This window comes from Ranitomeya imitator, chromosome 2, assembly GCF_032444005.1.
Source record: "Ranitomeya imitator isolate aRanImi1 chromosome 2, aRanImi1.pri, whole genome shotgun sequence".
NCBI lineage: Eukaryota > Metazoa > Chordata > Amphibia > Anura > Dendrobatidae > Ranitomeya > Ranitomeya imitator.
The window spans coordinates 654,704,754-654,717,337 of NC_091283.1; the positions used below are offsets into that span (position 1 = coordinate 654,704,754).

At 39.2% G+C, this 12,584-nt stretch overlaps 1 protein-coding gene across 2 annotated transcripts in view; it reads right to left on the reverse strand.

Annotated features, from left to right (window-relative positions):
- Window positions 1-12,584, reverse strand: part of SSH3 (slingshot protein phosphatase 3) — a 166,277-nt gene that overhangs the window by 16,904 nt on the left and 136,789 nt on the right. The gene's annotated exons all lie outside the window — the stretch shown is intronic.

Below are 12,584 nucleotides of genomic sequence, written 5' to 3' on the forward strand. Positions count from 1 at the left end.
GAGCACGTAAGATGAAGGGCACAGTTAGACTTCATTGCTCATGAAAATGTAATAAAGGAGGAGGTGGCATGATATCAAAACCCTGACCATTAAAGCATTATTGGTTCTCTATGATAAATATATACATATTGGCATGACAGTACAAACCATTGTAGCCCTTAGGGCATTGGTAACGGTGACTCAGCAAAAAAAACAAAAACACAACTCTTAGTCTTTGCAGGGTCCCTAGGCTGAATAATATGCTCCCGATCGTATTTAAATGCTTCAGATCTTCCAACTAATTTTAATATAATAGAAAGATAACATGAGTAAATATAATGGAGTTTTTTATAGGATTAATCCATTTATTGAAGAAAAAATGTATTGAAGCCCTATATCACCCATGTGAAAAACATAATTGACACCTGAAACCTAACATATTGCACCATTCTCAGCTCTAACTGCAATTAGACATTTGCAATAACTTGCAATGAGTCTTACACACAGTACCGATAAAAAGTTTTGACACACCTGACCATGAAGTAAAACCACAAAGGTGGAAACAAGTATTAAAAAAAATGCATATGAAAAACCAGAATGTGTGTTAAATCATAGGTTACAGCTATACACCCCCTTGGCATGATCTCAAGTAGCTTCATCAAGTAGTAAACCAGAATGGCTTCAAATGAATAGGTATACCTCGTCAAGAATTCATGTTTTAATATCGCTGGCCTTCAGAAGGTGATTGTGACTAACAGGTGTTTTTCACAGAGGTCATGTTGGTACATAGTCCCACACAATGCTGGACCCTATTTAACAGCTATTCAAAGCCAGAATACGGCAGCAACTAAGTAACAAAAAATGACTCTCCATGACTTGAAGACATGTAGAGTCAATCTCGAAAATTGTTAGAAAGTTGAAGGTATCCTCATGAAAACCATGAATAACTATGATGAAACTGGCTCACAAGAAGACAGGGCCAGGTAATGAAGACCAAAAATCACCTCTTCTACAGAGGACAAGTTCAACATAGTTACCAGTCTCAGGAAATATAAATTGCCAGCACCTCAGATAGATGTTATGATAAGGTAATTCAGTACCACAATGGACATAGAGGTCAGAGCACATACAGTGACCTGACAATAACCCAAAAACATAGAACGAGCTCTGAGACGTGGGAACTCTGCTGACCGCAATCCCTAATCCTCTCCAACCACACTAGAGACAGCCGTGGATTGCGCCTAACGCTCCCTATGCAACTCGGCACAGCCTGAGAAACTAGCTAGCCTGAAGATAGAAAATAAGCCCACCTTGCCTCAGAGAAATACCCCAAAGGAAAAGGCAGCCCCCACATATAATGACTGTGAGTTAAGATGAAAAAACAAACGTAGAGATGAAATAGATTTAGCAAAGTGAGACTTTCTGAACAGAGCGAGGATAGGAAAGGTAACTTTGCGGTCAACACAAAACCCTACAAAAACCACGCAAAGGGGGCAAAAAGACCCTCCGTACCGAACTAATGGCACGTAGGTACACCCTCTGCGTCCCAGAGCTTCCAGCAAGCAGGAAAAAACAAATATAAAGCTGGACAGAAAAAACAGCAAACAAAATAGCAAAGCGAAACTTAGCTATGCAGAGCAGCAGGCCACAGGAACGATCCAGGAGGAAACAGGTCCAATACTAGAACATTGCCTGGAGGCCAGGATCAAAGCACTAGGTGGAGTTAAATAGAGCAGCACCTAACGACTTCACCACATCACCTGAGGAAGGAAACTCAGAAGCCGCAGTACCACTTTCCTCCACCAACGGAAGCTCACAGAGAGAATCAGCCGAAGTACCACTTGTGACCACAGGAGGGAGCTCTGCCACAGAATTCACAACAATAGATGACTCTCTGACATAAAAATCAATTGCCCAGAGGAGACTGCGAGAAGCATGTCTCTATGATTGAATTCCTGCAAAGAAGCCACTAATGGATATTTAATCATTGTGGTCTGATGAGTCAAACTTTGAGATTTTTGGTACCAATTGCCAGCTATGTCTTTGTAAGATGCAGAAAAGGGAGCAGATGGTTTCTACATGTGTGGTGCCCACCAAAATGCAAGGAGAGGGAGGTGAGATGTGATGGAGGGCTTAGATAATGGCATAAGACAGGCAAGAAATATATTCACATGCTTTAAAAGGTTATCATGCATGTCACATGGGTTCGATTTCAGTGTAATTTCTGGCCTAGTAAAGGTTCTAGCGCAATGTGGACATTTTTTTATTATTTTTGTCTTCTCTAGATTTTTGTGTTTGCGTCATAATAAAGATTAAGCTGTCTTAGCAGCTACTTAAAGGTCAACGACAATCTATATTATACCAATAGGAACCCTTTATGTACTAAAGATAACACAGATAAAATATAGCTTTTAATTAATATACCAATTAAAACCAATTAATTGGTATATTAATTAAAAGCTATATTTTATCTGTGTTATCTTTAGTACATAAAGGGTTCCTATTGGTATAATATAAAATTTAGAAATGGCAACTGATCTTTTGTATTTGTCCTTTTTTCCATTACATATGTTTTACATCTATTTGATTAGCACTTAATTTATATATAGGTGGTGTCTGCTTTATTGGATTTTTTTGCTTTTACAAATTCAAAACAAAACACACAGCATAACTATGACAACATTTGGCAATGATATGCTATCATTTCTGTTGCAACAGGACAAGGACCCAAAGTACACCTCCAGACTGTATAAGGGTTATATGGAGGAGAGAGAGAGAGTGCTGCGACAGATGACATGGCCTCCACAATCACAGAGCCACAACCCAACTGGGATGAGCTAGGCTGTAGAGTGAAGGTAAAGTGTTCAGCACCTCTGGAAACTCATTCATGACTATAGGAAAGTTGTTCCAGGTAGTTGACGAAGCTGCGTGAGGAAATTCCAAGGGGGTTTAAATCTGTCATCAGAGAAGACTTTGAGGAATTTAAATTTTTATCATTTTATGGTTAGTTTCATTTGCGTTTCTTTACCCCTTGTTTTTGTATGTATTCCTTCAATGTTTTGCTACCTTCAGTCTGAATCTACAATGTGCACATTCCAAAAAAGACAAGTCCAAAATCTTAACTGGTACTGTATTTGTGGAGGAATACTGACCCAATCTTCTTCACAGAATTGTTTTCATTTAGCTATGTTGGAAGGTTTTTAGAATTAACTGGCCATTTAGTGTCTTAAAAGGATAAAAACTAGGAGGAAAAAGCACAATAGGGTTTTATCTAATGGAGATGTGGGTGTTAAATAAGGTGATGTTAACACGATTTAGTTGTGTATACACAACATTTCCACCATTTTTATTTCCAGCTGCTGCAGGTCCAACAGGTCATTAGATCGGGAAAACACAGATGAGGAAGATTTGCGGATAATCTGTGCTGCTGCTGGTATCCCATATAATAGAGTCCAGACAAAGTATAGGCGTCTTTTTCTTTATTCAGTCAATGTGTTTCGAAGTACTACAGACTTCTTCATCAAGGCAAGAAAAGCTTAGATCACAACACAATGCAGTTACATTTATAGTAATGAAAGTTCAAATCTTGATGCCAGATAGACACATGATGGACCCCTGATAAGTCAGAGTTCATCACCGTTCATAAGGAAAAAAAAGGAAAAGAAGGTTTTTAGAAGCTGATAGTATATTATTTTTCTGTATGTCAAGTCTATACTAAATATTGACGCCTAAACTATAAATTCTTTGACATTGATTCCCTTGCTAAGTCATCATATAGCCAGCACTGTTTGCACTTTACTCAGGTTACTGCATAGCCCCCTGAATCTATGAAACCAATACAGAATATATTCACGTATCTTCTATGACCAACTGGATGAGTTTAAATTTACATAAGATTCAAGAAACACTTGCTGTGTATCCACTGGGAATGTAAGACGATAAATGTGATATAGTACCATAAGCTTTATTAATTGCGGACACAAAAAAAATTACATTCAAATCAGAAAAGAAATTAAAAAACTGAAACTAAATAAAGCCCCTGGCCCAGATGGCTACACAAACGAATTCTACAAGTATTTAGCTGCCGAAATTTCCCCATTGTTAGAATCGATTTTTAATAAATTCTCAGGGAGATCCCATTTTACCTTCCGCAAATATGGCCTACATAAAATTATTACTGAAACCAGACAAAGAACCTCTGTCCCCTAACTCGTCTAGGCCAAATTTTCTTATTAACTCTGACATTACAATAATATCCAAAATAATGGCTGATAGACTGGCTTCCATTATACCTCACCTCATATCCCCCGTAAAGGCAGGTTTTGTAAAAGGTCACTCAGCCACATTGAACAATCTTGCCGGCCTCTCTTGCTATATAACAGACTGGCTTCAGAAGACACATATATTCTGATTACACGCTGGAATCTGACTATGCCTATCCATTTAATTTTATAGCCCTTCTTGATTCCCGGTTTGCCTCGTTACCCCCAGGAATTTAAAGATTGATTATTTTTAGGGATACTATGTCCACTTGGAAGGCAGTAAGGAAAAAATTTGGTTTATCTTTTAGCGTCTGAAAACACCTTCCTATCATGGGTGATATTTCAGTTTTTCTTTTTATTAAATTTGCAAAACATTCTACATTTCTGTTTCAGTCAAGATGGGGTGCAGAGTGTACATTAATGTGAAAAAATGAACTTTTTTGATTTTACCAAATGGCTGCAATGAAACAAAGAGTGAAAAAAGGGGTCTGAGTACTTTCCGTACCCACTGTAAATACTGGCTTGATTCAGACCCCCCATTGTAGTATTAATAGCGCAAATGAAGCATTTTATGGAGGTGGAACAAAGACATGCCTTACGTAATAAAGAAACGCAAGCGGGAAAGTTTCTTATGAAATGGAAACAATTTATTATGCATTGTTGCTCTTTGGGGGAAAAGAGGAGTATGGTAGAACCTTCACATCTACCGCTTGGTACATACTAGAGGATCTGAAACACAATCTGGGGTTACTACGGCTGCGTTAAGGTTGGGGAGGATACGTCTAGGTGTATAATTTAATTACAATATAACAGTTTTCATGATGGTGTTTAATAAAGCTTAATGTCAGCTAGTTCACTTATTTAAATAGTTGAGATTAGTTTAAGGTTTTCATTTTAATTTCTATGTTTTATTCCATGCCAGCTTAACTCACTTAAGTCTGCATTATCTGCCTTGTCTGCGTATGGGCATCTGTTTTTCCATACATTCTGGTCTGTTATTGTATTTCTCAAAAATTTCAATAAAAATTAGGCTTAAAAAAAAAAAAAAAAAAAAAAATCAGAAAAGGAAAACATTCCTCAAAAAAGTATAAAATTACATGATGTGGGTATAAGAATAATTAATAACACATGCCATGGAGTACATAAAAATATATTAAATGGAAGGCGATGTCAGTATTGGATAAATATATAAAGTGATTTATAAATAGGTCAAATTAGTTAATATGTAACACAACAGTTTCAGACCTTATAGTAAGAATACCATACACTTAGTGAAACATGGCCATTAAGTAAAAAAGTACATGGCCAAATATGAACACACGTGCAATGTATGTATATTTTGTAAGACCGCTCTAAAGTAGAAAGCAAGAATAGCCATATATCTTCGAAAATAATGAATGATCACTGAAAATATATGTCAAGGCCAATTAAACAACAAATAAAATAGCCAATATATATGAAGTGACAAATGCCATGTGAAGTTACAAATAGTGGAATAAAAGAATAAATATGCATGTACCTTTATACCTAGTGCTAAATGTAAATGGGCCAAAAACAAGTATGCATATCCACAAGAGTAAAAATAAGGCTGACCGATAGATACAGACCGCACAAACAATGTAATATGCCCAGAGCTGTCAAGGCTCTCCTGGTGAAATTTTGGTAGAATGGCCACTCCTTTTAGCTTCTGGACGTGATTGTGGTTTGCTCTAATCGCAGCGCCTTGGGGATGACATTGTAATCTTTTCTAAACTGGTAGATTTAAATTACTTGAGATCTAATCTGAATTTGAAACTCTTTAGAACATTGCACTGTGTGCTGCTTTTTGAGACTTCCTAGTCTGCCTCACATTGCCTGATAAGTTCTACTTCGGTGATGTTTAGGGTCGTCACACGACTGGCAGTAATTACCATATGACTGTGTGTGATTAATGAATTTTAACAAAACTGTCAATTGAATTTGGGTAACTAGTTGATTTAGAAGCAATTACTTTTTCACATAGGTTAGGAAGGACTGAACAGCATTTTTCCTGCAAGAACCAAGACTTTAAGTTAAAAACAGCATTTTGTGTTTACTTGGGTTACACTTGTCTAATGTTAAGCCCATGTCGACTAACACTGAACTGCAAGTACTTCTTCCAACCTACTATACATGTATAAAGTGGGGATGGAGCAGGCTCAGGTTCTGAACCTGCTCCATCAGCAGCTTGTATCAGCAGTGAATAACAGCTGACACTCTGCTTCAATAGCCACAGTCATTTAACGCCATAGATGCAGTGTTCAATAGCAACTAAGACATCCAGGTGATTGACGGTAGTGGGGCTCCTTCCATACCCAATTGTTTCCATTCAATAAGATTCTAGGGTGCTGATGCTTGCTATGGCAGTCATAAGCAGCAGGGTCTAAAAGGCTGAATATCAGTATAAATCAGACATGTACAATACACTGCAATAAAGTGTTTTGGGAAACACAAAAAAAAGTATTAAAAAAAAAAAAAGGTACTCCTAGTGGAACTACAAACTGTAATGGTAAGACGTATTACGACTACGCTTACCCTTGCCAAATCTTTAAAATATGCATACATTCTTTAAAGCTAACAACAGCTATGGAGATTCTGGCTTCACTTTTATCCTAAGTCATGGGGCAAGCCTTGTCAAAGGGTGGAAATTGACTTTTTGGTTTGAAACTTCCAATGGGTGGCACTAGAGTTCTATTTCTCTCTTAAAAGGCAATTTGCATATCTAAATTTCCCAGAGGAGCATTGCATGGCCTATAAGTCTCCTTAAACTGGCATTTCAGGTAGACCTTAGACCTAGATGTTATGACTGTCATCTTAGTGATGCATGTTTTGGACTTTCTAATGGGACAAAAAAACAAACAAAACAAATACAGATGAAAATCATATTAAAAACAGTGATCTCATTTTCTTGAGTGAAAAAATGCACATATGAATAAGGCCTTATAGTAGATAAATACATTGAAGAGATGTAGTCTTCAAAATGGACTCACTTCTCAGTTTTCACTCTATTTGGTAGCTTATCGGGTCTGCAAAAGCAGCATATTACCAAAAAGCTAACCAGCAAAACTTGTTCTTCAAAAGTCAGCAGTTTCATCTTGATACGTGGCTTTGCTTTTCCTGGGAAAACCCACTTGTAGGAATTAGGTATGTATTAGGCAGCGTTCACACAGGAACTGGATTCTTGTGTCAAAACGATGTCACATTATTTCCAATGGTTGTACAGTACCTAAACAAAACCATAACTATAAATTCCTAGCCTTGCCCAGGCACTAACTAAACAATATAGACCCTGGCTACTTCAGACAACGCTGAGCTAGTCCCAGTTTGGCCCCACAAAACAGTTACCGTTCATAGCAACCAGTGATACTTGCAGTCTGGTACACACAGCTTGTGCAGGTTCTTCTCAAAGAGCGATTATAGCTTGTCTCGCTCTCAAGATCCAAAACAGTACACTCTTGTCAGCTTCCACCAGCTGACTAAGGTGAACACCTAACCTGGTTATATGCAGAGCAAGCTACTGTAGGTGCAAGTAATCAGAAACATAAAAAAAAAAGTTTGGGCTGAAAGCCCTAGCTAGCGCACCAACTCCAGCCACAGGTGCACGGGACTTCGTCCGGACTCGACGTGAAACAACAATCAATAAAGATAGATGTCCTAGCACCATAAACGAATTCTTTTATTATGGAAACATTAAAACATCAAATGTGGCTTGATCCTCACAGCGTGGAGGTGCACATAACCACCGACAATTCAGGCTGAATTGTAGAGCTAGGATTTAACCCTAGCCTAACTGGCTTTGCTGCAGTATGTTCAGATTTTTAAAGTGGATTTTAAGTCACATCCCGATTTAAAATTTGCGTGAAAATAAAACAAAACTCCATTGTGCATTAGTTTCTGAAAAACATCTAATAGGGTGAAAATGCCCAATAAATTTCTTTATAAAAACCTTGAGATGTTTCATTTCTTTTCTTATTTTATCTACGAGCGTGCGCAATTGTTGGGACTATGCTTAATAGATCACTAAAGGAAGCCTTAAATGCACTTCTGAACTCTGTTTTATCTCTAGGCAAAATATAAGGGCAAGATGCAGTCTGTTTCTAAAGCGAGGAAGCTTAATCAATTTCCTGATCTTTGTAGTTTCCATAAGATGTTGACATCGATGGCCTTCTACTACACTGGTACTGCAGGAGCACTGCAACTCCAATATGGTGCCCAAGAACCATTCCAACAAGATCAAATTGTGACTTTCTCTTTTTCCTATTACCCCTTGTCAAAATTAAAAATGATGGTCTAAAACTACATTTATTTTTAAATAATCCATTCCACTAGAACCTGTTCTCCAGGAGCCAAATAGCACTCCTTTCCTTTTAACCTTTACTGTAAACCTATGTACACATTGTCTACATAGGAGAAATTGTGTAACAAATTGTGCCTTTTTAATTACCCCTTGTGAAAATAGGAAATGTTTTGGCAACTAATGATATTAGAAAAAAAATGTAAATGCTGTTTTATCCGACTGATATTACAGGGTATTTGCTCATTTGGTATTTATCATAGGATCTGTCTGTTACATGGCCACAATGTGAATGCACACCTATGCATTGAACTAATACCAACATAGGCTCTGGCTCTTTTTTTTTTTGTTTTGTTTATAGTAGAAATTATGTATTTTTAATTGCCCCTAGTGAAAATTGAAAAAGTTGTGACAATGAATGACACTATTAGAAAAAATGTAAAGCAATCTAGAGCAAAGCCGCCGCACAGCCCTTCCTTAACCAACAGCGATATACACGGTGTGCGTGTCACTTCTTATGGGTCCGACTCTCCGGTCGAGGTGCACGCTGGAAACAAGTCACGCCACTGGTACTATGTAAGAAGAAGCGGCAACACTCACCGGTCCTGTGTGGTCCAAGTTTTTATTGATAAAACACAAACATGGTATCTTCACGGCATCGGGAAACAGACGAACAGGGTCCGTGGAAGCGCCATCGTCGGCGCGAAACGGCCGTCGTCACATCCTGCTCACCTCCCTGTTCGTCTGTTTCCCGATGCCGTGAAGATACCATGTTTGTGTTTTATCAATAAAAACTTGGACCACACAGGACCGGTGAGTGTTGCCGCTTCTTCTTACATAGTACTATTAGAAAAAATAATGCAAATTTTGTTTTATCAGCCTGTTATTAGGCTAGGGTCACATTGCGTTAGTGCAATCCGTTTAGCGCTAGCGGATTGCGCTAACGCAATGTTTTTAAAGGGTCGCGTTTCGGGGTCGCGTTAACGTCCCCGCTCTCGCAGATCCCCGATCTGCGAGAGCGGGGAACGGACCTCGGGAGCGCCGCGGACGCTGCAAGCAGCGTCCGAGGCGCGCTACAAAAGACCGGCGCGTCGCTAGCGCGTGCCGAAAATGACACGCGCTAGCAATGCGCTGGTACATTGCGGGCAATGGGAGCGCTAACGGACGCGTTGCATGGCGTTAATTTCGCCGTGCAACGCTGTCCGTTAGCGCTCTGACCAAAACGCAATGTGACCCCAGCCTTAATACTCAATGCCATATGGCAGATATATAAAAATTCCAAAAAAATAAGTTAAGTCTCTTGGAAGAGGAGGGAACAATGAAAATGCATAAATGAAGAAAAACTGTTTGGCCATTGAGGGGTTAATTCAATGAAACGCCTGTGGGGTTAAAATACTTACTACAACCCTAGGTATAGTCTTTGAAGGGTGTAGTTTTCAAAATGGGATCCTTTTGGGGTGCTTCTTATGTCTTGGCACATCAAAACCTCTACAAACCCACACTGGTGCTTGGAAAACGTCCTAATAAAAAGGAGACTCCAAAATTCATTAGGTGCTCCTTCATTTCTGAGTCAACTTGTGCCCTACAACCACATACGAGAGATTTATAAAAAAAAAAAGAAGCAGAATCACAAGAATTAATATGGAGTTGCATTTCTCGATTAGTGTTACAGAAAAGAAGGTGTATAAATAGGAAAATAAATTAAATTCTTCACTTTGCAAAACTGATAATGTTTCGACATTTTCTTCATGCTTAAATTCAAAACATATCAACAGAAATGTACTATTAACATAAAATACAATGCATCATGAGAAAAAAGTAAAAATCACTTGATTAGTAGAAGCATTGCAAATTAATGCCACATAAAATAACATTGGGTGTTGTCATCAAGGCAAAAAATAGCTGCAAAACTACAGGGTGGGCCATTTATATGGATACACCTAAATAAAATGGGAATGGTTGGTGATATCAACTTCGCATTTCCTGGAATAGTGGATTGGTCATCGTGGGTCAGTTGAATGGCCCACCAAGGTCTCCCGATCTGACCCCATTAGACTTATCTTTGGGGTCATCTGAAGGCAATTGTCTATGTTGTGAAGATACGAGATGTGCAGCATCTGAAACAACGGATACTGGAAGCCTGAGCTAGCATTTCTTCTGCGGTGTTGCTATCAGTGTGTCAAGAGTGGGAGAAGAGGGTTGCATTGACAATTCAATACAATAAGCAGCACTTTGAACACATTTTATAAGTGGTCATAAACTTGTAAATAACTCATGAAAAAATAAACTTACATTAAAACCAAGCACACCATTGTTTTTCTTGTGAAATTCACAATAAGTTTGGTGTGTCACTTGACCTTCTTCCCATTGGAACAAATAAAGTTGGATCCAAAATGGCCATGCTGAGCCATGGAGTGCTTTGTGGATGAGGGTAATAGTTTTTCACTGGATTCTGGAGTGGATGGGTAACCAGTGTAATGACTGGCACAAAGTAGAGGCATCGGTGTAACGGTTGGTGAGGAAAATGATCCTGGCTGCAGCATTCAGGACAGATTGGAGCATGGGGAGTTTGGTAAGAGGGAGGCCGATTAGTAGAGAGTTACAATAGTCCAGACGAGAATGAATAAGAGTTTTTCAGAGTCGAAAGTAAGAAAAGTGCGAATTCTAGAAATGTTTTTGAGATACAGATAAGAAGAGAGAGCCAGTGATCGGATGTGGGGGGTGACTGAAAGCTTTGAATCAAGTATGACCCCAAGGCAGCGGGCATGTTACTTGGGAGTAATGGTGGAACCACACACGGAGATGGCAATGTCAGGCAAAGGTAGGTTAGTAGAGCGAGAGAACACGAGGAGTTCAGTTTTTGACAAGTTCAGTTTCAGCTAGAGGGAGAACATAATGTTAGAGACAGCGGTAGGACAATCACTGGTGTTTTCTAAAAAGGCAGGCATGATATCAGGAGAAGTGCATAATTGGGTGTCATCAGCATAGAGATGGTACTGGAAACCAAATCTACTGATTGTTTGTCCAATAGGGGCAGTATACAAAGAGAAGAGGAGGGCACCTAGGACTGATCCTTGAGGAACCAAAACAGTAAAGGGAAGGTGAGAGGAGGAGGAACCAGTAAGATATACAGTGAAGGAGCGGTCAGAGAGATAGGAGAACCAGGAGAGAACGGTGACCTTGAGGCAGATGGAGCAGAGCATAGTGAGGAGGAGCTGATGATCCACAGTGTCGAATACTGCAGAGAGATCCAAGAGAATTAGCATGGAGTAGTGACCATTAGATTTAGCTGTTAGTAGATCATTAGAGACTTTAGTGAGGGCAATTTCAGTAGAGTGTAAAGAGCGGAAACAGGATTGTAGAGGGTCGAGAAGAGTGTTATCTGAGAGATGGCAGATAAGAGGGGAGTGGACCAGGCATTCCAGGAGTTTAGAGATGAAGGGAAGATTAGAGACAGGTCTATAATTAGCGGCACAGTTTTGATCGAGGGATTTTAAGTAATGGATCTATGATGGCATGCTTAAATGAGGTGGGAAAGATACTGGAAGAGAAAGGTTAAACATTTTTGTTAAGTGAGAGGTGAAAACTGGGGAAAGGGACTGGAGGAGATGTGATGGAATGGGGTCACTGGTGCAAGGGGTCGGGCGAGAAGATGCAAGGAGCCTGATTACTTCTTCTTCTGTAACTGGTTCAAAGTCAGAGAGTGAACTAGATGCAATGGGGGAGGGAGGACAGTACATGGTATGAAGGGATTGGCAGATAATTTCCTGTCGGATGTGGTCAATTTTTTCTTTGAAGTAATTGGCCAGATCGTCAGCGTGGAGATCAATGGTTGGGGCCTGCACTCTTGGGTTGAGTAGGGAATGAAAAGTGTCAAAGAGATGTTTAGGGTTATTGGACAGTGTGGTGATGATTGTGTTAAAATAGGTTTGTTTGGAGAGGTGAAGGGCAGAGTTGTATGTTTTTAGCATGAACTTATAATGGATGAAATCTTCAAGTAGATTAGATTTTCTCCACAGACGTTCAGCGCA